Below are 6,526 nucleotides of genomic sequence, written 5' to 3' on the forward strand. Positions count from 1 at the left end.
TGTATCTATTATATGTATTTTCTAAGAACTGCACGAAAGACATGAAAACTGACGCTTTTATGGATCCTACGAACTGACGCTTTCACGCGTGCCATGAGGTGATGCTCGTGGATGCCGTGAAAGATGACGTTTTTCACGAACGAACTGTTAAATGAAGGATAGAACTGAAATAAATTGAAAAAGGAAAGACGTTTTCGAGCTTAAGCCCCAAACGATGTTTTCTCATGAAAAGAAATATTTTCTTATGAAAATGAATGTTTTCTCATGAACTGAATCTTAAATGAAAAGAAAGAACTAAATGAAAGCTCCAGCTCTTTAGAGCTGGCATGAACGAATGAAAAGCATAAATGAAAGACATGAAAGCATAAAATGTATGAAGACACGTAACGGCCACATGAATGAATGAAAAGGGTACCAATGAATGGGCAGATTGCAATGCCGGGTAAGTAGTACTGGTAGTGCACCCAGTGCTGCCCCCAATGAAAGGGATTCCCAACCCGTGGCTACGGGCGGAGTCTAGGTCCAAAGGAAGACCGCTAACCCCAACACACGGGGCTTAACAGTGTGTACTGGCCTATGAAAGTGATAAGAAAGAATGTATGTATGCATGAATGCATGTAAGCACGAACACACGAACTTTTAAGAAATGAAGGCACTGACGGGGGAAACATTTTATGAAAAGAAAGTCCCTTTTTAAAGGAAAACCCCGTCCAGTGAAGTTTTCAAAAGAACGCACGTATGCACGTAAGCATGCACGTATAGTATGTATGTATGATGAATGCATGAATGAAAACCTATGTTATTGTATTTTAACCGTATGAAGTAATGCTTATGAGTCTTCGACTCATTTTAGTTTTTATGCATATCCCTCCCCCTCACAGGGACGGAATGAGAAGTACGCATCAGGACAAACACAGCCCATGGGGAAGAGCACAGAAGTCTAGGCATGGGTTTTAATTGTACGAGGGACCCTTTTATTGTAAGATTAATATTTTCTGCTGTAAACCTCTTTTATTCTAAAAGCACATTTTATGATATAAACGTAGAGTCTTGCACGCTGGTTATGCAAGTAAAAAGTTTTAAATCAGACAGTAAATCCCGTCGTCCTTTATAAAAATATTTTACAAAAAGTCCCACTATAAGGACAGGCGTTACAGAAGAGCCCAAATATTTTCCTTTAAAAAAATTTGCCCATAAGGATTTACCTTGAATTAAATTCCAAGCAAGCCGCATATGCAATGCTTTTTGCATATCCTCCAATTTATGCAAACCTAGGCCCCCTTCATTTTCTGGCTTACAAATATTATCCCATGCTACCCACTTTTTTTTTGCTTTACCATTTACCACACCCCAGAAAAATGTACTCATCATACGATTTAAAACTTTAATAATAGATTGAGGGACCTGCAAAATAGCAAATAAATGTAAAGCAATACTAGAAAGCACATGCCGAAGAAGTATTAGACGGCCACCCGATGAGAGTAGCTTCATTTTCCAGCCGCTAATTTTATTCCAGACTTTGTTAACCATCTCCTCCAAATGCATATGCTTTAGACGCCCCAATACAATCAGAACCCCCAGGTATTTAAAGGGAAAGGAGCCTTCTATGAACCTTGTCAATCTTTTTAGAGTCTCTTACGAGCAATAGAAATTTTTGAAGAGAAAAATATGGTTGGTTTTTCTTTATTAATCATCTGGCCTGACCATGCTTCATACTTCTCAAATACCAATAAAAGTTTCCTAACAGATTTCTTACTCTTATTCAAAAAAATCACAATGTCATCTACGTACATAAGATGAGAAATCTGAGGAGTACCTCGAGGTTGGGAGAAATGCCCAATCTTGTTTGACGCCACACTCTGCTTCAAAAGACGACAAATGACTTCCTAAATAATAATAAATAGATAAGGCGATAATGGGTCCCCCTGACGTAACCCACGACCACCTTGAAAAAAACCTTTCATCGTTCCATTAAGCATTACAGAGTACCAAATATTTGAAATGCAAGCACGAATTAAGTCACAAAAAGGAGGAAATCCAAAACAACAAAGGACCTCCAACAAAAAATTCCAATCTACTCGATCGTATGCTTTAGCCATGTCAACTTTAATCATAATATTTCCTCCATGAGAAACCTTATTTAGGGAATGAACCATTTCTAGAGTAATACTAATATTCTCAAATATACTCCTCCCAGGTATAAAAGCTTCTTGCTCCAAGGATATCAATTTGGGAAGAAAACCTGCCAGACGATTCACTATAATTTTTTAACAAATTTTATAGAATACCGAACAAAGACTTATCGGCCTAAATTTATCGAATCCCATTGGCACATCTGTCTTCGGAATAATCACAATAAAAGAAGCCGAATAAAACCTTGGAAGTTTTTTAGAGATAAAAAATTCAGAGATAGCTGCCAAGACATTCGTCTTAATCACCTCCCAACAACTTTTAAAAAAACCTGCTCCAAAACCATCTGGCCTAGGAGAACTATTTATAGGGATCGAAGAGAGAGCCTCCTTGACCTCATCCAAGGAAGGGATACAACAAAGGCATGTACAATCCTCTACAGCAATAAACGGTGAAATCAAATTTGATAAATCCGGAAGTGCTCTTGACTGATTAGTATTTTTAAAAAATTCCGTAAAATACTCAACTGCGCCATTATGAATTTCTTCTGGTGAATTAAACTCAATCCCATCCGGAGTTCTCATTCCTTGAATTCTTTTTCGTCTTTTATTAGCTAACCACACATGAAAAAAATTTAGAGTTACGATCACCTTCCATGTTCCATTTTATTTTAGCCATTTGAGCTAATCTAATATCTTCCCTACGTCTCCAAGAGGACAACTCAGCCGAGGCCACCACAAGCTCCCTCTCAGCAACTATATCCCATTCTCTTTGCAGACTCCCTTCAAGACCCTCAACCCTCACTTCCAAAGATGTAATATGAGCATTGGTCCTACCAAACACCCGCTTATTCCATTCACCAAGAGCCACCTTAACCTTTTTAAGCTTACAAGCAAGTTGAACAAGCCATGTCCCAACCACCAGCACAGACCACACCTGCTTTACAAACTCTATAAATTCTGGGTGCTCAACCCACATTTGCTTAAATCTAAATGGAGGAGGACCATAGGAATAAGGATCCTTAAGAAATTCTATCAGCATGGGACAATCATCCAAAGTCGTCCTTGGTAAATACGAACAAGTTGCAATAGGGAAAATACACATTAAATTAGCATCAAATAAAACGCGATCCAGCTTAGCCCAAGCTCTAGCTAATCCACTCTGACCATTACACCAAGAAAATTTACTACCATGTGAACTTAAATCAATTAAACCACCCTCATGAATCCATTGGTTAAAATCATCCATAGCAGCTATTGGCCTTGATCTACCACCCCTCCTTTCCAAATCCGTACGAATAATGTTAAAGTTGCCAGCAAACAAACAAGGATCCTCAATCAAACTATTCCACCTCAAGTCCTCCCATGAAACCCGCCTATCCATCATATTACACTTTGCATAGATAAAGTTACCCAAAAACTGAAACTGACCCTCAGCTATACTTAAAGACAAGAACTGCGATGTCATCCGAATAATCTGCACAGTTAAATCATTCATCCACAAGACCCATATTTTCCCACCAACTTCTTCATTAGATATTACATTATCGAAGTGAAAAGCCCGCATGTAAGATTGAGCTTTATCAAAATTCTGGAAAAGCTCTAACAAAACTATCATCTTACATTTCAACTTACTTTGCAAACTTTTTAAACGTCCCAAAGACGTCCCGAGTCCCTTGATATTCCACACCAAAATAGAACCTATCATAAAGAAAATTTTGTGGCTCGAGTAATCACCCGATTAGAACTCCTAATTTTCTCGAACTTTTTTTTTTGTTATATTTCCTCTTCCCAGCTTCTTCCTCTGTTTCTGAATGATACTCCTTGTCTTGCAAAAAAACTTCAGCATGTATATCAAGCTCCGGATCCGACAATGACCCTTCTTCCAAACAAAACGCATCCTCTTTCTGTTGGTCCTCATCCCTCTGCTCTGTATCCACCTCCGTAGCATTAATAGTTACGTCCTCAACCAACATTTCCGTAGCCTCCTCTGCCTCCCGCATCACGGTATCCTTTTCCATTATTACCTTATTTTGCCTCACCTCTGCAGAACTCTCCGTATTAACAGCCTCACCATGTTCTGTATCCACTACCAAACCTTCAATCAACAAATCTGAAGCAGAGGCCCCGATTGCCAGATTAACCTTCAAATTAATATTTTCTGCAGCTTCTTTTTTTGCAGTAGAAGGTAATGTTAAATCCTTGGGCTCCTGAACCAACGTTGTGTGGTCTTCCACCCTAGGTTCCTCAATAGCTTGTTCTTTAGGTTCTTCAACAACTGTTTCTTGTTGCCGAACCCAAGATTTATTTTCAGGTATCTTTTTCCCAGCCCGACAAGTGCACTCGTTGTGCCGATTTTACATTTAGAACAGAATGCAGACAATGTTTCATACACAATTTCTTGCTTACGACTAGACCCCAACCCCGGCGTCCCAGTCCAAAAATGAGAAATAGGTCAATGGCAGCATCCATCTCCACACAGATACGTGCACCATCAGTGCGAGTCACACAACGCGTAGGATTATCCCGCCTAATAAATCTACCTATCGGAGCTGTCAAGATTTTAAGAAAAGATTCATGATAAAAGTTAGGAGGCAAACCTGGTAATACAATCCAGATTGGAACAATTGATGGTTCTTCCTCCTCCTTAAAATCTGGTGTCCAGTGGAAGGCACGATATGGGATTCCGTCAATATCGCAAACCTCCCTTGACAGTGCTTTCATGCAATCTTCCTCCGAAGCCATACGTACAAAAACATGTCTAGGACGCATCATGGTTCAAACGACTGGAGTGCCTTCCAAACTCCATCGATTTCGAATGAAGCTCCTGATAGCATCCAAAGACGACCGATTGCGAAGGAACTTCAATACTATCGAGAACCTGAAAGGTTCTGACGAATGAAATATCTCCTCCTTAGAGAACTAAAAAAAGAGCTCTCCATCCTTGGTTTTTGGCGCACGGTGTGACACATCCAACTCAGGAAGAGGCTGAGGGACCACCGAGACTAAATCCACAAACCGTCGGCCAACGTTTTTAGCGGTTGCCATGCAGCCTTACGTGAAACTGGAACAGATCCTATCATAAGTTGAAAACTCAAGAAGAGTTTTCAAGAAGTCCGCACCATTTCTTGGAGCATTTTTTATTTTTAACAAATAACGGATATATATATTGGTTTCAGTACTTGTCCAACAAATTTGTAACATAATTAGTACTGGAGACAAAACTCCTTAAGTACATGCAAAACTATGGTAACTGCCAGCTAATCCATCGAGTAGCTCGTGCAACTAGGTTAAGGATGCCATAATACTATTGAGGAAATGGAGTATCAAAATGATGAGCTCTGCGTCATGCTGTTGTTGTCTAGTCGACCGCCTCCAGTTGATCATTTGATGTGTCTCCTAATCCTGGCACATGATCAAACATTCCAAGGGAAACTTAACATATAGTTTTAAAATTTTTGCATGATGGTAAACATCAAAATCTAGACCTCCAAGTCATGTCCTACAACCTTCAAAATAAGCCAATCAAATCTAAAACCTTAAATTTCCAAAATCTCAATCCATAAAGTCTGCAGAATCTCAAACCTAGCTTTCGGTCAACTTATGTAAACATCAAAATCTTGACCTCCAAGTCATATCCTACAACCTTCAAAAAAAGTCAATCAAATCTAAAACCTTAAATTTCCAAAATCTCAATCCATAAGTCTGCAGAGTCTCAAACTTGTCTCTGATACCAACTGTACCACCCCAATCCTGGAGGTCTAGAGAGTTAGCTCTTAATACTTAATATCGATTCCAATACCACAACTATAAAATCTAGAAAACTCAATAAAATATTAATTCATTTGTCAACTCAAATATTCATGTTCCTTCATTTAAACAACAAAGAAATTCTCAATAAAATAAATCGGAAACTCCCCAAAGACTCAAAAATATATTTAACCAACACGTCAAAATATCCGAAAATAATCAATTTACTAACTATGACTCTCAATTAAGTACTTGTACCCTTGGGTACTTATTTCTCTACGATCATCACACCTAGCTAAAACTTCCTTCTCTTGTTCTCTAGTTAAACCATCAAAATAGTACAGAATGCAGAACAAAACATTTTCTTTCAAAATGCTTAATCAGAATATTATCAAAAATATCAGAGCGAAAGTTCAAAAATATTCATAATCAAAATCCATTTGGCATAGCATAAACTGAAACATCAAATCTTATCTTATCATATCAAAACGAATACCATGTTTAACCCTTGTGGTAGGATGGTGCAAACCCCAGCAGCCAACCGAGTAGAAACAGAATGTGAATCTTCCCCTTAATATTCTCGGAGCTCCGAGTGTGCATACAGGAAAGACCACGCAGAAAACCACTTTACTTCCAAAGTGTGTACA

This window comes from Juglans microcarpa x Juglans regia, chromosome 6D (genome assembly GCF_004785595.1).
Source record: "Juglans microcarpa x Juglans regia isolate MS1-56 chromosome 6D, Jm3101_v1.0, whole genome shotgun sequence".
Taxonomy (NCBI): domain Eukaryota; kingdom Viridiplantae; phylum Streptophyta; class Magnoliopsida; order Fagales; family Juglandaceae; genus Juglans; species Juglans microcarpa x Juglans regia.